This window comes from Aquarana catesbeiana, linkage group LG04 (genome assembly GCF_042186555.1).
Source record: "Aquarana catesbeiana isolate 2022-GZ linkage group LG04, ASM4218655v1, whole genome shotgun sequence".
Lineage (NCBI taxonomy): Eukaryota > Metazoa > Chordata > Amphibia > Anura > Ranidae > Aquarana > Aquarana catesbeiana.
This window is the reverse complement of record NC_133327.1, coordinates 435,561,211-435,586,720: the sequence shown is the minus strand read 5'-3', so window position 1 is coordinate 435,586,720 and position 25,510 is coordinate 435,561,211. Positions and strand designations below refer to the sequence as shown.

The window sequence follows — 25,510 nt, the reverse complement described above, 5'->3', positions numbered from 1 at the left end:
TTGTATCAATAAACTTCTTTTTAACTATAATTCAACACTGCCAATTTCTGCATTGCCCTTAAAATCCCATTTTGAGGTACACATCTAGTTCTAAAAATTACAAGGGATGCTGGCAATGACACGGCCAACCCTCTGAGTCATACATTTATGTATCCTTGAAGCCTTTTCCGACAGGCTGTGCTCAGCAAGACAGAGAACTTAGTAGAATATCTGGTTCTGAAGTCTGGCCCCCCGCGTGATGTCACTTGCAGTACACATTTCAAGGTGGCTACCTCTTCATCAGCTGCATAACTACAGAGCTACCCACAGGCATTATATACCAGATAGTGGTGGAAAATTTGAAAGGACCACTGACCTGATTTGTCTACCCAAAATGCGGCTGCCAGGGCGATCACTAAAAATGTACAAAAAATACATCTTTTATAAATATGTGTGTGTAAATCCTATACTAAAGCAGAGTAATTTAGAAGAGGTAAGTAAAAAACCTTCTAAATAGACTCATTGGGAACATACAGTGCCTTGAAAAAGTATTCACACCCCTTGAAATTTTCCACATTTTGTCACGTTACAACCAAAAACATTTTATTGGGGTTTTATGTGATAGACCAACACAAAGTGGCACATAATTGTGAAGTGGAAGGGAAATGATAAATGGTTTTCAACATTTTTTACAAATAAATATGTGAAAAGTGTGGCATGCATTTGTATTCAGCCCCCCTACGTCAATACTTTGTAGAACCACCTTTCGCTGCAATTACAGCTGCAAGTATTTTTGGGGATGTCTCTACCAGCTTTGCACATCTAGAGAGTGAAATATTTGCTCATTCTTCTTTGCAAAATAACTCAAGCTTTGTCAGATTAGATGGAAAGCATCTGGGAACAGCAATTTTCAAGTCGCCACAGATTCTCTATTGGATTTAGGTCTGGACTTTGATTGGGCAAGTCTAACCCATAAATATGTTTGATCTAAGCCATTCCATTGTAGATTTGGCTGTATGTATAGGGTTGTTGTCCTGCTGGAAGGTGAACCTCTGCCCCAGTCTCAAGTCTTTTGCAGACTCAGATTTTCTTCTAATATTGCCCTGTATTTGGCTCCATCTATCTTCCCATCAACTCTGACCAGCTTCCCTGTGCCTGCTGAGGAAAAGCATCCCCACAACATATTGCTGCCATCACCATGTTTCACGGTGGGGATGGTGTGTTCAGAGTGATGTGCAGTTTTAGCTTTCCGCCACACATAGCATTTTACTTTTAGGACAAAAAGTTCAATTTTGGCCTTATCCGACCAGAGCACCTTCTTCCACATGTTTGCTTTATCCCTCGCATGGCTTTTCGCAAACCGCAAATAGGACTTCTTCTGGCTTTCTTTCAACAATGGCCTTCTTCTTGCCACTCTTCCATAAAGGCCAGATTTGTGGATTGCATGACTATTAGTTGTCCTGTGGACAGATTCTCCCACCTGAGTTGTGGATCTCTGCAGCTCCTCCAGAGTTGCCATGGGCCTCTTGGCTGCTTCTCTGATTTAATGCTCTCCTTGCCCGGCCTGTCAGTTTAGGTGGATTGACCATGTCGTTTGCAGTTGTGCCATACTTTTTCCAGTTTTGATGGATTGAACAGTGCTCCATGAGTTCAAAGCTTGGGATATTTTTTTATGACCTAACCCTGCTTTAAACGTCTGCACAACTTTATCCCTGACCTGCCTGGTGTGTTCCTTGGCCTTCATGATGCTGTTTGTTCACTAAGGTTCTCTAACAAACCTCCGAGGGCTTCACAGAACAGCTGTATTTATACTGAGATTAAATTACACGCAGGTGGATGCTATTTACTAATTAGGTGACTTCTGAAGGCAATTGGTTTATCTAGATTATAGTTAGTAGTATCAGAGTAAAGGGGGCTAAATGCACACCACACTTTTCAGATATTTATTTGTAAAAAAAAAAAAATTGAAAACCATTTATCATTTTCCTTGCACTTGACAATTATGTGCTACTTTGTGTCGGCCTATCACATAAAATCCCAATAAAGTACATTTACATTTTTGGTTGTAACATGACAAAATGTGCAACAGTTCAAGGGGTATGAATACTTTTTCAAGGCACTGTATATGTAAATAAGGGGGAATATGATACATTTAAACGAAGATAAAAATTTAAAATAAAGAATAAATAATGAAAGAAAGTAAATGTGTGGACACATTTATAAAGTCAATAAATAAATATACATTCATAGAATCATATTAATTCATAAAGATATATAAAAAACATCAAATGATATAAGAACCAAAAATATTTCCCAAAACATCATTTCAAAGCTCAAAGGAGAACAATGGGGGGAAAATAAGACAAATGACCTGTTCTTCTGGTGATTAGTGCATTTGCAGACCAGCAGGGGTGTGTACTTCAATGGGCCTTTAACCTGAGGTTGAGTCTCCAAAGGGTGTTGTGGAAGACATCTTGCCTCATTCCTGTGCTGAAGATACTGCATCCTTGTGGCTCCAAGGTTTGCAGACTGGTGGCTTTGACCTCTCACATCATGAAGACCTTGGAGAGCCTCACTTTACATTGGTTAGGGCCCCATGGTGAGTACTTAGTTATATCCAGTATAGTTCCCCTATCAGCCTTTTACTTCTCCAGTGATTTTGAAACCATCAGGATGGTTCTCCTGGGCGTGAAGCTAACAGTTATGCATGTTGATGTTTCCCTTGTGTGCTGGATTGTTGACTACCTGACTGGAAGACCACAGTATGTTTCTTTGCAAAACTGTGCACCAGATAAGATGCTCAGGAATACTGGGGCCCCATAGGGGACAGTTCTCTATCCCTTTCTCTTCACTGTCTTTACCACTGACTTTATCTACCAAACAGAGTCTTGCCATGTTTAGAGGTTCTATGATGTCTCTGTGGTAGTGGGATAAATTAGTGATGGTGAAGAGAGTGCATATAGTACTGAGGTGGAGAATTTTGTCACACGGTGTGAGGATAAGCATCTTCATCTAAAGACTGAAGCAGGCCATAGATGATGCAATTTTCTTTCATGGTTGCAGAAAAGAAAATTACTTGATTCCCCTATAAACACAGTCAGTGTTGACAGAGAAAATTACTTGATTCCCCTATAAACACAGTCAGTGTTGACAGAGAAATCCCTCCCATGGGAGCCGTCCCTGCCGCTGGCAATAATCACATGTAAAAATCTGACATGCTGGTTGTACCCAGGTCAGTCGATGGATCGACTTGGGTACAATCAGCCTGGCCACAGATACTTCAAATCTCGGGCTGGTCCCCGCCGAACGGGCCAACATGTGAACCATCTATGGCCAGCTTAAGACTAAGTAACTGGTTATGGATTTGAGAAGGAGGAAAGCACTGGTGACCTCTGTTTCCATCCGAAGAGGTGGTGTGGATATAATATAGAAATATCTGGGGGTATAGATAGATAATACATTGGTTGGGCGTTAGAACACTGAAGTTCTCTACAGGAAGGGCCAGAGCTGCCTCTATGTTTGAGAAGGCTAAGGTCTTTTCAACATCTGCTGGACAACGCTGAAGATGTTTTATGAATCTGTGGTGGTTAGTGATTTCTGCATGTGGTGGGATGCTGGGGAAGGTAGGCTTAGGGTGGCTGACACCAACAGATCTGATAAACTTATGAAAAAGCATCATCATTTTATAGCATCAAAAAATTCCATGACTTCAGAGATTTCATAAAGTCTTAGATCCCTGCCACAGCCATGTACTTTAGGGCAAGGTTGTCAAGAAACTAATGTACCTATATGTGTCTTTTTGGTATATAAGAAAAATTATTTTAAAAACACAGGGGAAACATACAAATTCTATGCGTGCAACTTCTTTGGCATAAATTTAATCCAAGGTTACATCACTGTAATAGCCATGGCTATGCTTTGCAGCATAATAACAATTGCTCTTTTTTTAATTGCTTAAGTTAACCAATGTACTGGACTTACCCATGAAGTGCCATAAAACAAAATTTAGATTACGTGTAAATGTACACACTCTTTAAATATTTTCACTTGACTTGCACAAAGAAGACTTTCAACAAACTACCCTGGTAAAAGTGACAGGATTGGGAATTTTATATTGCTGAATTATGCCAAGGTAAGAAATAAGGTAATATTCATGGGTTACATGGCCCACCCTTTCAAATTTACTCTGCTAGGGTAATGTCCCTTTTGGTTGGGAATGCCATCCTGCAAATGCTCCACTACCTACAGTATATGATAAAGGAACAGAATTTAACCAATAAATATGTGCATAATCCTAAAGCAATGAGTGTGTGGTTCTTTGGTTCTGGTCAAGGTCAGTGGATCAGGGACACATGCAGCCTACTATGACCCTTCAAAGGTTCAAATTCAGAGATCTCTGCTATAATAAGTGTTGCTTGGGTCAAATTCCATGATGTCAATACTGTATTGCAGTGCAACTGCATACCTGTTGAATTTTTTTTGGTCATCAGCTCTCCTGTCTGCTCCATTGGAAAAAAATGTATGTTTGCTTAGACTCATGTTTAGGCATACAGTGTAAAGGGTACTCATTCATCACCATTACCTCCTCACTAAATAGGTTTACATGGTAGCTGTCAAGTTATAGTTCTTATGTTTCTCCGGTGAAAACAGCTGATAATAACACAAGTGACTGGTTGAATAAAACAGATACATATTTGAGCACATGCGAGAGATTTGGAATATGACAAGCAGGCTTAAGTGTTACTAAACCCAGGACCCTGCATTTCCTATATCTGGTCTCCGACAGTACACAGAACATGGAAATGCAATAGTTTTAAATATAAACTCCTAAATATCTCTTTTATCAGCAGTTAGAGCAGTCTTGTGACTTCTATCAGTGTCTGGATAAAGCTTGTAGGAGGAGTTTTCATTCTGCTCTGATCGTCCTATGATGCTGATTGGCCCTCTGCTGATCACATGTACTCTCCCAAGAAAAAAAAAAAGAACTCTTTAGCAATACACACCAAACTTAGCATCTGATGCTTGTCTCCTACCACTTCAATACAGGGCACTTTCACCCCCTTCCTGCCCAGGCCAATTTTCAGCTTTCAGAGCTGTCACACTTTGAATGACAATTGCGTAGTCATCCAATGCTGTACCCAAACAATTTTTTTTTTTGGTGGTAGTTAATCACCACTGAGTTTTTTATTTTTGCTAAACAAATGAAAAAAGGCTGAAAATTTGGGGAAAAAAATGTTTCTGTTATAAAATTTAGCAAATAAGTAATTTTTCTCCTTCACTGATGTGCTTTAACGAGGCTACACAGATGGGCACTGATGAGGTGACACTGATGGGCACTGATGAGGCGGCACTGATGAGGAAGCACTAATATGCAGCACTGATAGGCAGGACTAATATGCAGCTCTGATGGGCACTGATATGCAGCTCTGATGGGCACTGATAGGTGGCAATGATGGGCACTGATAGGTGGCACTGATAGACAGCACTGATAAGGAGGCACTGACAAGCAGGCAGCACTAATGGGCACTAGTGGGCATCACTGGTGGGCATCACTGCTAGGCCTGTGCTGATAATCATTGCACTGATTATCAGTGCAGATTCCCCCTGTCAGGAAAGCCGCTTATCGGCTCTCCTCTACTCACGTGCTGTCAGTGTGAGTAGAGGAATGCTGATAACAGGCACTTCCTAGTTACATTGTGATCAGCTGTGATTGGACAACACTGATCACATGGTAAAAAGTTTACCATGATCGAAAATGCGGTGTGTCCGAGCGACACACTACCCCACCCATCGCTGCGCTGTTTTCCCCTGAAAGGCATGTAGGAGCGGCATGTTCTGAAGGACATCATATGACATCCAGTTAGAATGAGAAAGCCACCGCCCCGCCTCATTTTGCTATAGGCCGGGAGATTTACAATGCCTCATGGGATATGTAGTTCCGCAACAGCTGGAGCGCTGTAGTTTGAGGATCCCTGATCTAAAAGATAGAAACTGTGGACTGTGTCCTAAACATTCAGCTCTATAAAATCACAGATGGGATGGCCTTTGGAAGATAACCATTGTCATTTTTAGCATATACCATCTGTGTGTTGGACGCTCAACATGTATCGTGGAGAGGCCACCTCTTCTTCAGGAGCTTATTATATAGTATTACAGAGAAATCGTCACATTTAATACTATGAATGAAAGAGTAAAGAAGAGGAAAATAATTAATTACACCATTTTAGATATTATACAATACAAATATAGTGAAATCCCCTGCACGCTGTCTTACCCAGGGCAAGATCAAATGCATAGACCCATGAAGTAGAAGTCCGTCCCCGCGAATGTGGGAACCCCACATCAGGGGGCGCACAGTCCACCGTCTGGCAAGAGAATGGTGAGAGTAATATATTGGAATAGTATAAAAACTTGTAAAAACAAACAGTGTTTACATGTATGTTATAACACGCTGTGACAAACAAATGCAGACGATCTGAGTCAGGTCCTGGGTCTAAGTGTTTCTAAGTTGAAAAAAAAAAGTTTTGGGTGTGAATTGTTTTTAAGTGTATGGCTTAAATTGTCTGATTTTCAGTGATAAAAAATTGAAATAATATAACAGCCTAAAGTGGACACAGTAATTTGCAAATCACTGTGGATTTATTCTTCTACCAAACAGGTAAAGAGAGCAAACCAGGTTCATTGTTGTTTTAATTTTCTGAACTCTGCTTATTTATATCTACACATTCCGCTAAGCAGTTAATTACACAATCATTTACTTAAAATGTACTTTTGTTTTTGCGAAAATTGTATGAAAACCAGTTTTAAAATTAGGAAACAGAATGTATTTTTCCTCATTAGCTAATTCCTTGATCCATCATTTCATCTATAGCCATAAGGATTTCAAATAAAAGTATTTCCATGGCAACAAGTTCTTTGCATTTATAATAGACATACAGATATGCTCACAGTTCATAAATATAACTCTTCAAGGATGCTGTCGGAAATATTTGCCAAGTTTTTGCATATGAATCTAAGATAAATACATTGTTAAAATAATTAACTGAGTTCCCTGGCAGCAAGCTAAGCATGTGCTTTTCTATGACACTTCCAACTAATAAAAAAAAAGGATAATATTGGATGTCTATAAAAAGTTTTTCAGAAAAAGGCAACAGGCCTGTTCACGTAGTGGCTGCAGCAGGTTTGTAGATCTTGTGTAAATTAGAACACCGTGGTTGATTTACTAAAGCAATAGCGCATGTTCACTTTGCAAAGTGAAGTTTGACTTTGCTTATGACCTGTACACACAATCAGAAAACCGTACGAAAAATGTCGCTCATCATGACAGTTCATCTGTTATTATCTGATGGGACAAGCATGAACATTTTTCTCCTACGGTACCAGGTCGTTTGATTTTTGTTTAATTAGCACAGTACTCATCTGAAAATATAATACCAATACAATATAATACATGACATCACTTGCAAATTTTTTTGCCGTCGTACGAGAATTTTTTGTGACTTTAGTAACTTCTTCATTTTTAATATTATAATGCAAAAAAAAAAATCGTGTCAAATGTGTCAAAAAATCTCATTGTGTGTACCAGGCATTAGTGAATGAGGTGGAGTTGTGTTGAAATATCAACAGAAGAAATTTAATGGAAGAAATTCAACAAGCTATATCTGCACTGGTCCTGGGCAAAAGCCCAGGCCCAGACAGATATACTCCAAGATTTTATAGGGAATTTCAGGTAATAATTATACCTATTCTAGACATTTAACTCCATATCGGCTCCACAAGTTTTTACGCCACTGAGCATGGAAGCTCATATTTCACTAATTCCCAAACCAGAAAAGGATCATATATTGTGTAATAATTATCCACCAATTTCCCTCACACATATAGATTTACGACTATATTCTAAAATCATCGCCAATAGTTTGGCACCTATCCCGGCCAAATATTTAAATTTAGATCAAACTGGCTTTACAATGGGGAGAGAAACAAGGGACAATATAATAAAAACGTGTACAATAATGGAATATGCCCAGAAAACTGCCATCCCAGCATGTCTCGTGTCGATAGATGCTGAGAAGGCATTTGACAGGGTGGGATGGCGGTTTTTGGAAGAAGCTTTAATACAATTAGGGATTGGTCCTAAGATGCTTCATAAGATCATGGCATTATATTCCAATCCCAAGGTGAAAATGGAATGCTCTCTGAATATTTAGAAATATCAAATGGTACCCGACAGGGGTGTCCCTTTTCCCATTATATGTAATAGTGAAGGAACATCTCACTACAGCAATACGAAAAAATAGGGTTATTCAAGGGATACATATTAAGGGAAAAGAATATAAAATGGCAGTATATGTGGACGATTTGTTAATATATGTCACTAACCCATTAATAACAATACCAAATCTTTTACAGGAATTTAAGCGGTTTGGAAGAGTAAGTAATTTTAAGGTTAACTATGATAATTCAGAAATGTTAAAAGTATCATTAACAGATAAGGGTCAGATAATTCTTCAGAAGGACTTTCTCTTTAACCACTTGACGACCGCCTCACGCCGATTTACGTCGGCAAGGTGGCACGGACAGGCAAAATCACGTACATATACGTGATTTGCCTTCCGCGGGTGGGGGGTCCGATCGGACCCCCCCCCCGGTGCCCGAGGCGGTCGTCTTTTGTCCAGCGGCGATCAGAGGTGAGGGGGAGGCCATCCGTTCGTGGCCCCCCCCTCCCGATCACCGCCGGCCAATCACATCATTCCTTTGCTGTTGTATGCTAAACAGCAGCAAAGGAAATGATGTCATCTCTCCTCGGCTCGGTAATTTCCGTTCCGGCCCGAGGAGAGAAGACAGGTATGTGAGTGCACAACACTACACAACACAGTAGAACATGCCAGGCACACTAAACACCCCGATCCCCCCCCGATCGCCCCCCGATCCCCCCCCAATCACCCCCCCCCCCGTCACAAACTGACACCAGCAGTTTTTTTTTTTTTCTGATTACTGCATTGGTGTCAGTTTGTGACAGTTACAGTGTTAGGACAGTGAGTATTACCCCCCTGTAGGTCTAGGATACCCCCCTAACCCCCCCTAATAAAGTTTTAACCCCTTGATCACCCCCTGTCACCAGTGTCGCTAAGCGATCATTTTTCTGATCGCTGTATTAGTGTCGCTGGTGACGCTAGTTAGGGACCTAAATATTTAGGTTCGCTGTCAGCGTTTTATAGCGACAGGGACCCCCATATACTACCGAATAAATGTTTTAACCCCTTGATGGCCCCCTAGTTAACCCTTTCACCACTGATCACCGTATAACTGTTACGGGTGACGCTGGTTAGTTTGTTTATTTTTTATAGTGTCAGGGCACCCGCCGTTTATTACCGAATAAAGGTTTAGCCCCCTGATCGCCCGGCGGTGATATGCGTCGCCCCAGGCAGCGTCAGATTAGCGCCAGTACCGCTAACACCCACGCACGCAGCATACGCCTCCCTTAGTGGTATAGTATCTGATCGGATCAATATCTGATCCGATCAGATCTATACTAGCGTCCCCAGCAGTTTAGGGTTCCCAAAAACACAGTGTTAGCGGGATCAGCCCAGATACCTGCTAGCACCTGCGTTTTGCCCCTCCGCCCGGCCCAGCCCAAGTGCAGTATTGATTGATCACTGTCACTTACAAAACACTAAACGCATAACTGCAGCGTTCGCAGAGTCAGGCCTGATCCCTGCGATCGCTAACAGTTTTTTTGGTAGCATTTTGGTGAACTGGCAAGCACCAGCCCCAGGCAGCGTCAGGTTAGCGCCAGTAGCGCTAACACCCACGCACGCACCGTACAGCTCCCTTAGTGGTATAGTATCTGAACGGATCAATATCTGATCCGATCAGATCTATACTAGCGTCCCCATCAGTTTAGGGTTCCCAAAAACGCAGTGTTAGCGGGATCAGCCCAGATACCTGCTAGCACCTGCATTTTGCCCCTCCGCCCGGCCCAGCCCACCCAAGTGCAGTATCGATCGATCACTGTCAAAACACTTAACGCATAACTGCAGCATTCGCAGAGTCAGGCCTGATCACTGCGATCGCTAACAGTTTTTTTGGTAGCTTTTTATTGAACTGGCAAGTTCCAGCGGCCTAGTACACCCCGGTCGTAGTCAAACCAATACTGCAGTAACACTTGATGACGTGGCGAGTCCCATAAGTGCAGTTCAAGCTGGTGAGGTGGCAAGCACAAGTAGTGTCCCGCTGCCACCAAGAAGAAGACAAACAGGCCCGTCGTGCCCATAGTGCCCTTCCTGCTGCATTCGCCAATCCTAATTGGGAACCCACCGCTTCTGCAGTGCCCGTACTTCCCCCATTCACATCCCCAACCAAATGCAGTCGGCTGCATGAGAGGCATTTTCTTTATGTCCTCCTGAGTACCCCTACCCAACGAACCCCCAAAAAAGATGTTGTGTCTGCAGCAAGCGCGAATATAGGCGTGACGCCCGCTATTATTGTCCCTCCTGTCCTGACAATCCTGGTCTTTGCATTGGTGAATGTTTTGAACGCTACCATTCATTAGTTGAGTATTAGCGTAGGGTACAGCATTGCACAGACTAGGCACACTTTCACAGGGTCTCCCAAGATGCCATCGCATTTTGAGAGACCCGAACCTGGAACCGGTTACCGTTATAAAAGTTAGTTACAAAAAAAGTGTAAAAAAAAAAAAAATATATAAAATAAAAAAAAATAGTTGTCGTTTTATTGTTCTCTCTCTCTCTATTCTCTCTCTATTGTTCTGCTCTTTTTTACTGTATTCTATTCTGCAATGTTTTATTGTTATTATGTTTTATCATGCTTGCTTTTCAGGTATGCAATTTTTTATACTTTACCGTTTACTGTGCTTTATTGTTAACCATTTTTTTGTCTTCAGGTACGCCATTCACGACTTTGAATGGTTATACCAGAATGATGCCTGCAGGTTTAGGTATCATCTTGGTATCATTCTTTTCAGCCAGCGGTCGGCTTTCATGTAAAAGCAATCCTAGTGGCTAATTAGCCTCTAGACTGCTTTTACAAGCCGTGGGAGGGAAAGCCCCCCCCCACCGTCTTCCATGTTTTTCTCTGGCTCTCCTGTCTCAACAGGGAACCTGAGAATGCAGCCGGTGATTCAGCCAGCTGACCATAGAGCTGATCAGAGACCAGAGTGGCTCCAAACATCTCTATGGCCTAAGAAACTGGAAGCTACGAGCATTTTATGACTTAGATTTCGCCGGATGTAAATAGCGCCATTGGGAAATTGGGGAAGCATTTTATCACACCGATCTTGGTGTCATCAGATGCTTTGAGTGCAGAGGAGAGATCTAGGGTCTAATAGACCCCAATTTTTTCAAAAAAGAGTACCTGTCACTACCTATTGCTATCATAGGGGATATTTACATTCCCCGAGATAACAATAAAAATTATTAAAAAAAAAAAAAATGAAAGGAACAGTTTAAAAATAAGATAAAAAAGCAAAAAAAATAATAATAAAAAAAAAAAAAAAGCACCCCTGTCGCCCCCTGCTCTCGCGCTAAGGCGAACGCAAGCGGCGGTCTGTCGTCAAATGTAAACAGCAATTGCACCATGCATGTGAGGTATCGCCGCGAAGGTCAGATCGAGGGCAGTAATTTTTGCAGTAGACCTCCTCTGTAAATCTAAAGTGGTAACCTGTAAAGGCTTTTAAAGGCTTTTAAAAATGTATTTATTTTGTTGCCACTGCACATTTGTGCGCAATTTTAAAGCATGTCATGTTTGGTATCCATGTACTCGGCCTAAGATCATCTTTTTTATTTCATCAAACATTTGGGCAATCTAGTGTGTTTTAGTGCATTAAAATTTAAAAAAGTGTGTTTTTTCCCCAAAAAATGCGTTTGAAAAATCGCTGCACAAATACTGTGTGAAAAAAAAAAATGAAACACCCACCATTTTAATCTGTAGGGCATTTGCTTTAAAAAAATATATAATGTTTGGGGGTTCAAAATAATTTTTTTGCAAAAAAAAAATAACTTTTTCATGTAAACAATGAGTGTCAGAAAGGGCTTTGTCTTCAAGTGGTTAGAAGAGTTGGTGATGTGTGACATAAGCTTCTAAATGTTGTGCATAAAATGCCAGGACAGTTCAAAACCCCCCCCAAATGACCCCATTTTGGAAAGTAGACACCCCAAGCTATTTGCTGAGAGGCATGTCGAGTCCATGGAATATTTTATATTGCGACACAAGTTGCGGGAAAGAGAGAATTTTTTTTTTTTTTTTTTTTTGCACAAAGTTGTCACTAAATGATATATTGCTCAAACATGCCATGGGAATATGTGAAATTACACCCCAAAATACATTCTGCTGCTTCTCCTGAGTACGGGGATACCACATGTGTGAGACTTTTTGGGAGCCTAGCCGCGTACGGGACCCCGAAAACCAAGCACCGCCTTCAGGCTTTCTAAGGGCGTGAATTTTTGATTTCACTCTTCACTGCCTATCACAGTTTCGGAGGCCATGGAAAGCCCAGGTGGCACAAAACCCCCCCAAATGACCCCATTTTGGAAAGTAGACACCCAAAGCTATTTGCTGAGAGGTATAGTGAGTATTTTGCAGACCTCACTTTTTGTCACAAAGTTTTGAAAATTGAAAAAAGGAAAAAAAAAAAGTTTTTTCTTGTCTTTCTTCATTTTCAAAAACAAATGAGAGCTGCAAAATACTCACCATGCCTCTCAGCAAATAGCTTGGGGTGTCTACTTTCCAAAATGGGGTCATTTGGGGGGGGGTTGTGCCACCTGGGCATTCCATGGCCTCCGAAACTGTGATAGGCAGTGAAGAGTGAAATAAAAAATTTTCACCCTTAGAAATCCTGAAGGCGGTGCTTGGTTTTCGGGGCCCCGTACGCGGCTAGGCTCCCAAAAAGTCCCACACATGTGGTATCCCCATACTCAGGAGAAGCAGCTAAATGTATTTTGGGGTGCAATTCCACATATGCCCATGGCCTGTGTGAGCAATATATCATTTAGTGACAACTTTGTGCAAAAAAAAAAAAGTGTCACTTTCCCGCAACTTGTGTCAAAATATAAAATATTCCATGGACTCAATATGCCTCTCAGCAAATAGCTTGGGGTGTCTACTTTCCAAAATGGGGTCATTTGTGCCACCTGGGCATTCCATGGCCTCCGAAACTGTGATAGGCAGTGAAGAGTGAAATCAAAAATTTTCACCCTTAGAAATCCTGAAGGCGGTGCTTGGTTTTCGGGGCCCCGTACGCGGCTAAGCTCCCAAAAAGTCCCACACATGTGGTATCCCCGTACTCAGGAGAAGCAGCTGAATGTATTTTGGGGTGCAATTCCACATAGGCCCATGGCCTGTGTGAGCAATATATCATTTAATGACAACTTTTTGTAAATATTTTTTTTTTTTTGTCATTATTCAATCACTTGGGACAAAAAAAATAAATATTCAATGGGTTCAACATGCCTCTCAGCAATTTCCTTGGGGTGTCTACTTTCCAAAATGGGGTCATTTGGGGGGGTTTTGTACTGCCCTGCCATTTTAGCACCTCAAGAAATGACATAGGCAGTCATAAACTAAAAGCTGTGTAAATTACAGAAAATGTACCCTAGTTTGTAGACGCTATAACTTTTGCGCAAACCAATAAATATATGCTTATTGACATTTTTTTTACCAAAGACATGTGGCCGAATACATTTTGGCCTAAATGTATGACTAAAATTTAGTTTATTGGATTTTTTTTATAACAAAAAGTAGAAAATATCATTTTTTTTCAAAATTTTCGGTCTTTTTCCGTTTATAGCGCAAAAAATAAAAACTGCAGAGGTGATCAAATACCATCAAAAGAAAGCTCTATTTGTGGGAAGAAAAGGACGCAAATTTCGTTTGGGTACAGCATTGCATGACCGCGCAATTAGCAGTTAAAGCGACGCAGTGCCAAATCGGAAAAAGACCTCTGGTCCTTAGGCAGCATAATGGTCCGGGGCTCAAGTGGTTAAATGGCAAAAAGAGGCAATTAAGTATTTGGGGATATATAGCCCAAGGGATTTGACGCAATTTCAGGAATTAAATTATTCTTTAATAATTTGAAAAACTATAGAATCACTTCAAAAATATAATAAAATAATTCATTCTCGGATGAGAAGAATTAACGTAGTGAAAATGGATATATTACCAAAACTTTTTTATATATTTCAGGCTATACCCTTGATCCCTTCAAAAAAAATTAATTGTACAATTACGTAAACCCATAAGAAGTTTTATTTGGGCTCAAAAAACACCATGAATAAGTAGAGACATTTTAATCAGAACAAAAAAGAATGGAGGTCTTGTCCTTCCTGCCTTTTTAAAATATTTATAAACTGCATCCTTGATAAATATAATAGATTGGTATCATAATGTAGAAAATAAGCAATGGATAACTATAGAGGAAGACATTATAGGTTTACAGCTTAAATTCCTCCAATGGATCAAACCTCAGCTTTGGCTGGAGAAAAAGGATTTAACAATTTTTGTGTCAGCATCTTTAAGAATGGGAGATGGCATTAAAAAAGGGAGAACTCTGCACAATGATTGGGCCAATGACCCCATTGTTCTCCAATCTTGATTTTCCACCAGCATTGGTGGCTACTAAATTTATTAAATGGAACAGAATGGAGAACACGAGGATAGTTCAGACCCTAGTAGATGGCAGACTTCCACAACTGCCTAACATAAAAATAAATGGATACAATACCACCAATTAAATACATACATGGAATCAAAGATACAACCATTTTTGATCAATAGACCATTAACTAGTTTCGAACAATTGTTAATAGAGAAGCGAAAACCGATCCAAAAATTGTCCATTGTACAGTATATAAACTTTTGCTTCCCTCCGGACCTCTCAATGAATTAGCATGCATGAGAAAATGGGAGAATGAAATAGAGAGTCCGATTCCACTGTTGGAATGAGATAAGGCATTTTCATTAATACATAAAGCATCAGTAGTGGTTAAACATCAAGAAAGAATCTATAAAGTAATGATGAGATGGTATTGCAGTCCAGTGGCCCTAAATAAAATAAAGATAATACAAAGATCTGTTGGAGATGTTTTAAGGCTAGGGGAATGATGACACATATCTGGTATAGGTGTCATATGGTGAGTGATTTCTGGTACAGGATATTTGAAATATATCAGAAAGTGTCAGGTATTGAAATACAACCAAATGTAAATGTTTCGATATTATCTATAATATCAGGGTCAATAAAAGCAATAAAAACGGATATCCTTCACCATATGACAACAGCTGCCAGATCAGTAATATCCCGAAGATGGCAAAAAACAAAAAGTCCTACAATAGTGGAGTGGGTTTGTGAATTGAACGAAATACAATATATGGAAGAACAAATAAGTAGAGAAAAGAATACAAGGAATCAAAGGCCAAAAATATGGCAACAATAGGAGGAATTTCTGTCCTCAGCATACATGATGCAATATTTATGAAAGAGAATACACCACCCTAGGGAGAGGAGAGTGTTTTTTTTTTCTTGGTTGTGTTGTGTTTGTGATATGTGCTATTTTGCGTTAATGTTGATGGATGATTGGATTAGAGGAAAATAATGAGGTCCTGTGTAAAGAACATAGAAGAGGAAGATAGATCTAAATAATAGAAATTATGGTCCTTTGTAAGGGATACAGGGTAACATGTATAGCTATAGTAGAAAAACATGTGAATGTATTTGTATGTGTATAAATTGTTTATAAAACTAATAAAAAAGGATTGAAAAACAAAACAAAACAAAAAAAATAGCGCCTGTAAAGCGCCTCTCCTGTCACTCCAATGTGAAAGCCAGAGGGCTTTCACACTGGAGTGGTGCGCTGGCAGGACGTCAAAAAAAGTCCTATAAGCAGCTTCTTTAAGGCGCTTTAGAAGCGGTGTATACACCACTCATAAAGCACCCCTGCCCATTGAAATCAATGGGCAATGGCGCTTTGCTGTCGATTTTAACCCTTTTTCGGCCGCTAGTGGGGGCTAAAAGCGCCCCGCTAGCGCCCAAAAAAGCTCAGCTAAAATGACAGTAAAGCGCCACTTAAAATATCGTCGCTTTACCGCCGACGCCCGGGCGCTGTGAGTGTGAAAGGGCACTTTTGTGAATGGAGCCCACTGTCTCAGGGCAGTCCAAGCTAGAAGCAGGGAAATCCTTTAGCATTGGCACTGTAGCAAATACATAGAAAGGACAGTGGATCTCTACCTTTCAGATCCTCATAGGAGAGGCAAGTAATATCAGTTCAAGAGGAAAGATGTTAACTAAATCGCCACTGTGTAAAGAGGTTTTTGTAAAAAAAGAAAGCAAACATTTGTTGTGCTGAGAGCTGTCACCTTGTTATTTTTTTTAAATACAAACCTCTACTGCTATAGCAAGAATATTTTTACAACTTCACTAGAGGCAAACATACATAAACCGTTGTCTGCTTAGTTTTGATAGTAAAATATCTGAAACACCCTACTACTTCCCACTTTTACAGAGGCTCCAGCTTGTATAAGAGCAGTGTGAACAGAAAGCTTTTACAGCAGCAACAAGGGGAGCAGTTGAGGGGCAGTAGAAACTTGGCTCAACCACAGGCTTTTACTAGACCTCCAGGGCAGCTGATAAGAGGGTGCCTCCTCCTGTACAGGGCCCAGACCAGCAGAGGGGCCCAGGCAGCAGGGGGAATCAGATGTGGGCAGGGAGGCTGATCAGCTACCTGTATGGCTTCTTCTTGCTCTGTAGCAGCTGAAAACCAGCTTTTCCTAATTTTTTCTACCTCCAGCTTCCAGTACAGGGACTCACTTCCTGTAATTGCCCCCCCCAGTGCACTGATTACCCACCCTGTGCACCTTCCTCTTCCCCCTGCTGCCTGTGCCCCCCTACCCCTCGTAGTGCTGCCGGCTTCCCTCCTCTCCTCTCCCACCAGCTGGTACAAGCAAAAGGGGGATATTTCAGGATGGAGAGCGGGAAAAGGCAAACTTTGTTTTCCATGCTTCAATTTATGAATGAACTGTTGACTGACCACTGCACTGACCAGTGCAACTAAGGCTGCAGAGAATGGGGCTGAGGAATTTATATCCTCTGTCCCTTTCTCTGTCTCAAAAATGAGAGAGACATCAGGGATCTGTTTAGACCCTGATATTTCACCAAAGCCCCCCCCCCAACAACATTGTGAAAAAAATAATAAAAAAATATTTAAAAAGTTGTATAAAAAATTAAAAAATAATTAAAAAAATAGGATCTCATTCACGTGGGTGCTTTGGGCCCTACATTGAGAATGAGTGGCTTGTTTGTGCGACTGGAGCCACCTGTTACTATATAGGGAAGCAGTGGCTGTACCAACACAGCCACAAGTCTTAATTTGACAGTTTGGTGTACGGGTGTGGGTGACTGGCTCTGAATGCACACTGTCTGTGTTCTGGGCCATTCACCTGCACCCAAAAGCCTGTCAAATTGGAACCTGCGGCTGTACTTGTACAGCTATCTCATCCCTATGACATAACATAGCCTGCCTACACACAGCTCCAACCACAAAACACAGATTCACACTGATTCACAGGTCACAGCACCCATGTCAATGAGCCCCAAGATCTAATTTACCCACAGAACCTCATTTATTCACTCAATACAGTTTTATCCTTCAGATTTAACACATTTTAATTTTGTAAGTTATATTGTATTTGTGTCAACTAATGATTTTAGTGTATTTTTAGCAAAAATATTGTTTTGATATTTTGGGGAGGGGGCCCTGCTATGTAGGCTGTATGGGGCCCTGTGATTTCTAATAGTAGCGCTTCCGCTTCTCAATCACAAGTGTAAACAAGCCCTAAAGCCTTAGAGAAAGCTGCTTGAAGCTTGCCGAAAGCTTCTGAATGCGGATCGCTCTTCAGGGAGCAAACCAGGTGTAAAGGCGTGCTTACACTCTAAGTAACAAAACTCATATTAGTCATTAGTAGAGGCAAATTATTGCTCTAAAAGTAGATCAAAAGACAACGGAAGAGTAAAAGTAATACTCTTTTGCTACAAGTTGCTTCTGCTGAAATGCAGTGAATTCCATCAAAGGGTTACTTCAGCACTGGTTTAACAGTATCTAAATATTATTCTGTGCTCTTAACCTATGTATCATTACAGATTTATTTACAGTATGTAACTGCTGATTCCACTGTTAGGTATTTAGAACTAGCATGATATATTGTACGGTAGCAATGTACCTTTCGGCAGCGCACGTCAAAAGTTTGCAGACGAAGGGTCCTGAGTTCTTCTAGAATTAAGTTTACATGTAAGGCATTTGGTTGTACAGCCTTAGGCAGAAATCAATGACGTCAAGCTATTGTAAAGGCTTTGCATATTTTTTCCACACCCATGACACATGACTAACGTTTGAACATAGAAAAAACATTCTGTTTAGTACTACTTGTATCTAAAATGACCTAAGAAAAAGCTACAATTTAAAAATTTGAAACAATTGCAATCCTTTCTTGAGAGTGATTGATTTTTTTATTGTTCCCATACCTCCAGGTGCTAAAAGCTATGTGGAGAATTCTCAACACGCAATAGTGGATGTTAAAGGAGAAGTATAGCTAAAACTCGTTTGCCTGTACTTCTCCTATGGATCACAGGAGTGCACTCCTGTGACCTGTTTTCAGCAGAGTGGGCTGAAGTCCGCTCTCTGCTGACATCACAGAATCAGTCCAGGCACTGCATCATCTCAACAATAAAGTCTGGATCCGCCATGTGCCTGGACTGATACCTGGCTCAGCCTCTCAGCGAGCCACTGAGAGACTGTGCCGGCTGCCCCCTCCACAGCCCAGCACTCCAGTGAGCGAGGAGGGGGCAGAGCGGAGAGCTGTGACTGACAGTTAGCAGCTCTCTGCTCATGGAGCTGTCAGAACTGAGCGATTGGCGATGTTCGATCTCTCGGTTATCAGTGCAGAGGTGGGGGGGGACAAATGCAGCATCGGACCGATGCTGCATCCACCTAGGTTAGTATTAATATTAAAAAAACTAACAAACCCCATACTTCTCTTTTAAATCCAAGGATAAAATCAGCTCCCATAATGCAATGCAGAATTTCAGCGCTTTGCCATTGCATGACAGCATGCCACACACCCCTTATTTTTCAGTGCAGTCATTACAAGGAAAGTACTGTAGACAGGGTGTCTATCAGTTATATTAGGTGATTTTGACAGTTGCTTGGTTTAAATAAAATTGTGTATTTTAATTAAATGCCAATTCTTAATATGAGAAAATGGTCAAAGTTAATTTTATGATTAGCATTCATTCCATCACAGAATGATATTGCTAAAAAAAGTAAACTTCTGAAGGGAAGAAAAAAATACCTTAAGCATTATAATAGATGTAAACACAATCACTAAAGTTTATATAATCTTTAACATATAAATGTAATTTAAAAAGTAATTTCCATTTTTTTTTTTAAATCTATAACTTTCATTAGCATAATAATTGGTAATCCCGCCAAGAAGGTCCTTGTTCACTTTCTGTTATGGGGTGAAAACATTTTATCCCTGTCTCTTTTTACTTTCCTTTGCTATCACCTTGTCATATGTGCTCTAAGGCCGGCCATAGACGGAGCAATTTTCTTTCCTGCAACCATGGGTTGCAGGAAAAAGCCATTGGGGTTAATTTACTAAAACTGGAGAGTGAAAAATCAGGTGCAGCTCTGCACAGATTTTATTGTCAAAGCTTAATTGAACAAACTGAATTGAAAAGCTGATTGGCTACCGTACACAGCTTCACCAGATTTTGCACTCTCCAGTTTTAGTAAATGCACCCTATTGTGTTCTCCCAATGGAGGTGGAAGAGAGGGGAGAACAGACTGATTATTGCTAGCGGCTTTAACAGCTGCTAGCAAAAATTGCATGTAAAATCTGACTGACAAAATTGGTCGATCAACTTGGGTACTTTCAGCCTGCCCATACTTGGTTAGAATCTTGAATGGTTCCTGCTGAACCGGCCGAGATTCGAACCATCTATGGCTTAACCTCCCTGGCAGTATGATTATTTCGGATTTTAGGTGCTGAAAGCGGTACAATTATTTTGCATGGAAATTTGGCGTTTTATATTGTAGGTTTGTAATTCTTAACAATAACACACTTAAATCTGTCCAAACAAGAGTCTAGTAGATATCCCGGGTATGATAAAGTTTGAAACACAAAAACATAAATTATAATATAATAAATAAAAATAAATAAATAATTAAAAAAAATAAAAATAAATAGTAATAAAATAAATTTCCCCACGATTCACTATCGCTCAATTCTGCAAGTGTTCTAATTTATTATCGCTGTTTTCTAGCTGGTCTAAAGCCACTTTTGACGTAAAGGGACACTTTTTGGTTGCTATGGACAATCTCCAGTTTCCAGGCAGAAAGAACAGTATATATCACATAAAACTGCATGCAGGGCATGGGCCAAAGCACTGGGGACAAAAGGGATGTAAAATAATTTCATACAGTACTGTAATCTGTAAGATTACAGTACTGTATGTGTTATGATTTTTACTTTTTTTTTAATTTGCCGCCAGGCTCCGCCCCCGTGCGTCGCGACGCTCGCAGGGAACGGAGCCTGGCAAGGAGAGGCTTCGGAGGAGGACGGAGCCCACGGACACTGCGGGGGACATTGCAGGATCCCGGGGACAAGGTAAGTAAAGGCACACCAGGATCCTGCGATGTAATCCCGAGTGTGGCTCGGGGTTACCGCTAATGGTCCTGAATTTGAACCTCGAGCCACACTCGAGAAAACCGCCAGGGAGGCTACAACTGTGAGCAGCCATTGTGAGGCTTATTGCGCAGGTATCTTTCACTGTTGTCACTGACAGGAAACTTTCCCTGTTGCTGAAGCATATGCATGTAGACAGGCAATAGCTGTAGAAACAAAAAATGAATGACAATTTTGAAAAAAAAAATAGAGAGATCGTGATGCAGCTTAGCACCGATGCTCCATGTCTCTTCTGAAGAACCCCCGGAACCATTGATTGGCTCCTGTTGTATCCAATCACAGCTGGAGTGGCGCGCATGCTGCCCCTAAACCACGTGCACGGAATCACGTACAGGTACGTGATTTTGCTCACCCGGTCGTCCTGCCACAGTAAATATACGTGGGGCGGTCCGGAAGCGATTAAAGACGAAAAATAGGAATAAAAAAGTAACATGCAACAAGAAACACGTGAATGTTTTGTGTGCAAGAAACACAGAAATTTAAAAGCAGAATGCTAGAATGCAAATAAATAAATAAAAGGTCAAAAGTGTGAAGGAAGAAACTGTTGCTTCAGATAATGAATGTTTTTCAATCTAAAAGTTGCACCTCATCTTTGCAGGCATGGTGTGTTGATTCAGGAGCTACGAGTCACATCACAAATGACAGAAATTGACCCTGACCAGAGTAAAACAGAAAAAATCACCACAGCTAATGTGCAAATAAGGGAATCAGAAGGAATAGGAGATGGTTTTATTTACTGTCCTATTTTCCAGAGTGTTGCCAGAAAGATACCTGTAAAAAATGTCCTCTATGTCCCTGCTCTTGAAACAAATCTTTTGTCAGCGAAGAAGCTCACAAAACAAGGCAATGTTTTGACCTTCCAAGATGACAGTTGTGCCATCGCAAAAGGGATATCTTACTTGCAAAGGCTAAAATTACAGATGAACTGTATAAGCTGAACTGCAATGAGGTGATTGTTACTGCCAAGGAGGAAAAAAAACATTCACACATGGCACAGACGACTTGGGCACAGAAGTCCTGACATAATAAAGAAATTAACTAAAAATGACTATGCCAGTGGAATAAAAATTAGTCCATGTGATCAAACGATGAAATGCACCAGCTGTATAAAAGGAAAAATTACAAGAAAAGCCTTTTCAAAGCATAGTAACAGCAAAAAAATTGACTCCAGCAAAGAAGAGGTGTTTTCTCACTTTTATAGATATATATTACACTATGGGGGTCATTTACTAAGATGAATGCACTGCCCTGGTTCCAACCTTAATTGGTGCGCTGGATAGATCCTTAATCCAGCGTGTGAACCAGCGCAGACACAGGAGTACCTGCACGCGAGAATGTTTCCAGCGCGATAGGACTGCGCTGGTTCTCGGCAAGGTACATCTCGCGCTCGCTGCAATAGGAAAAAGACATCTTCCTATTAAGGCAGTGCGAGAAAAACCTGCATGGGTTCCCCCTTCGGGTGCATGCCAGGCCCTCTGGTCTAGTATGGATATTAAGGGGAACCCCTACGCCAAAAAAACGGCGTGGGGGTTTCCCCCAAATCCACACCAGGCCCTTATCTGAGCACGCAGCCCGGCTGGTCAGGAAAGGGGGTGGGGACGAGCGAGCGCCCCCCCCCCTCCTAAACCGTGCCAGGCCACATGCCCTCAACATGGGGGATGGGTACTTTGAGGAAGGGGGGTGCGCTGCGGGCCCCCCCCCAAAGCACCTTGTCCCCATGTTGATGAGGACAAGGGCCTTTTCCCGACAACCCTGGCCGTTGGTTGTCGGGGTCTGCGGGAGGGGGGATATTTGGAATCCGGGAGCCACCTTTAATAAGGGGCCCCCGGATGCCGGCCCCCCACCCTATGTGAATGAGTATGGGGTACATGGTACCCCTACTCATTCACCTAGGGAAAAAGTGTCAATAAAAAAAACCACTGCACAGGTTTTTAAAGTAATTTATTAGACAGCTCCGGGGGTTTCCTCTTCCGGCTTCAGGGGTCTTCTTCCGACTTCGGGGGTCTCTCTGGTTCTTCTCCGCTGTCTCCAGCCTTTTCTTCTGCTGTTCGACCTGTTCTCCGCGCTCTCTGGGTCTTCTGCCGGGCTCCTCCGCTATCTTCTGCTCTTTTGCTATAGAGGAGGAGCCCAGTCTGCTGCCTTCTTCCGACTTCGGGGTCTTCTTCTGACTTCGGGGGTCTCTCCGGTTCTTCTCCACTTTTCCTGGCCTTTTCTCCTGTTGTTCGACCTGTTCTCCGCGCTCTCCGGGTCTTCTGCCGGGCTCCTCCGCTATCTTCTGCTCTTTTGCCGCTCTTTTGCTATAGCGGAGGAGCCCGGTCTGCTGCCTGCTGCCTGCTGCATTCTGCCTTCTTCTTATCTTCTTCTCTTGTTCTCTTGTTCTCTTCTTCTCTTCTTCTCTTCTTCAGTCAGAAGAAGACCCCGAAGTCGGAAGAAGGCAGCAGACTGGGCTCCTCCGCTATAGCAAAAGAGCAGCAAAAGAGCAGAAGATAGCGGAGGAGCCCGGCAGAAGACCCGGAGAGCGCAGAGAACAGGTCAAACAACAGAAGAAAAGGCCGGAGACAGCGGAGAAGAACCGGAGAGACCCCTGAAGTCGGAAGAAGACCCCCGAAGCCGGAAGAGGACCCCCCGGAGCTGTCTAATAAATTACTTTAAAAACCTGTGCAGTGTTTTTTTTAATTGACACTTTTTCCCTAGGTGAATGGGTAGGGGTACCATGTACCCCATACTCATTCACATAGGGTGGGGGGCCGGCATCCCTCATTTTTTTTTTATTTTGGCATAGGGTTCCCCTCCGAATCCATACCAGACCCTGGGGTGACCCCACGCTGTATTTTTCACGATTTTTTTTTTTTTTTTTTAGCCGGCATTTTTTTTTTTTACATTGATCAGGAAGTCAGCTGACAGCTGATGACTCATAGGTTGTTAACCACTTCAATATCAGACACTTTTGCCTCTTCCTGCCCCAGAAAATGTTCAGCTTTCAGCGCTGTCACACTATGAATGACAATTGCGTGGTCATGCTACACTGTACTCAAACAACATTGTTAGCATTTTGTTCCCACAAATAGAGCTTTCTTTTGGTGGTATTTGATCAACTCTGCAGTTTTTGTTTTTTTTTGCTAAACAAACTAAAAAGAACAACATTTTGGAAAAAAAAAGTTTTTTCTTTGTTTCAGTTATAAAATTTTGTTTTCTCCTTCACTGTCGGGCACTGATGAGGCAGCACTGATGGGCACTGATAATGTGGCACTGATGGGCACTGATGAGGATGCACTGATATGTAGAATTGATGGGCACTAATATGCGGCAATGATAAGCAGCACTGATGGGCACTGATATGCAGCACTGATGGGCACTGACTGGTGGCACTGATGGGCACTGACTGGGGGCACTGATGGGCACTCACTGGCGGCTGTGATGGGCACTGACAGGCAGCTGTGATGGGCACTGACAGGCGGCACTAATGGACAGATAAGCGGTACTGATTGCCACTGACAGGTGGCACTGATGGGCAGCACTGATGTTGAGGTACTGACAGGTTTTACTGCTGGGCACTGAGATGGGCACTGTGGTGGGCACTGATTAGCACTGATATGGGCACTGATTGTCACTTTGATGGGCACTGTGAGCTGTCTTTTAATTGGGGAACTGACTGACAGCTGAGGGGTCACATCTGAGGTGTTGTGGCACATCTGAGGGGGCTGTGCTGATAATCAATGTGCTGATTATCAACACAGACCCCCCCCTCTGACAGGGAGAGCTGTGATCGGCTCTCCCTGTCATCTACCGGCACTTCCTGGTTCTCATGATGATCAGCTGTGATTGGTCACAGCTGATCACGTGGTAAGAAGCCTCTGACAGAGGCTTCTTATCACAATCGGAGATGCGGGGTGTCAGACTGACACGCCGCACTCGCGATCGCCGCGATGCGCGCCCCTGCATATGACACCCAGTCAGGATAACAGAACCACTTCCCGGATGTCATTCTGCATACAGCAGGCGGAAAGAGGTTAAGGACGCGGCGGCCGGCTTCCCAGCCCCCTTCTTAGCAACCCGCTATATACAGCATAAAAAAAAGAAATTAAAAAACGCAAATCGCGGTAAAAACGCGGTACTTGCGTTTTGGATGCAGTTCCAGTGAAATCTATTACAAGCAAAACGCTGCATTTTGCGGGAAAAAAAGTCACTGACCCTTTCCAAAAACGCAGAGGCACAAAAATGCATTGATGTGAACATGTTCCATAGGAACCCATGTTAAAAAATTCCCATGCAGTTCTGCAAAATGCATCAAAAAATGCATTAGTGTGAATAGAGCCTAAGGCCCCTTTCACACTGGGGCGGTGGGGGGCGTCTGCGGTAAAGCGGCACTATTTTTAGCTCAGATTTACTGTCGTTTTAGTGGCGTTATTCGGCTGCTAGCGGGGCAGTTTTAACCCCTCTGCTAGCGGCCAAAAAGGGGTTAAATCCGCCCGCAAAAAGCCGCTGGATCGGCATTTTGCCGGCGGTATCACAGCGCTGCCCCATTGATTTTAATTGGGAGGAGCAGTGAGTTCACCGCTCCAAAAAAGCTGCTGGCAGGACTTTTTGTGACGCCCTGCAAGCGCACCGCTCCAGTGTGAAAGCCCTCACTGGAGTGAATGGAGCCACTTCTTTAGAGCGTTTTTCAGGCGCTATTTTTAGTGCCGTAGCGCTTAAAAATGCCCCAGTGTGAAAGGGGCCTAAAAAAAGTCCTGCTAGCAGCATCTTTGGAGTGGTGTCTAAACTGCTCCTGCCC

The 25,510-nt window shown here is 42.1% G+C and overlaps 1 protein-coding gene and 1 long non-coding RNA gene across 5 annotated transcripts in view; one reads left to right on the top strand and one right to left on the bottom strand.

Annotated features, from left to right (window-relative positions):
- Nucleotides 1-25,510, top strand: part of AIG1 (androgen induced 1) — a 537,675-nt gene that overhangs the window by 215,766 nt on the left and 296,399 nt on the right. The window lies entirely within an intron of this gene.
- Nucleotides 353-18,314, bottom strand: LOC141141543 (uncharacterized). The gene is made up of 3 exons (XR_012244124.1): nt 18,211-18,314; nt 6,254-6,344; nt 353-394 (listed from the first exon to the last, which is right to left on the bottom strand). It is a non-coding gene; the product is annotated as an uncharacterized lncRNA (long non-coding RNA).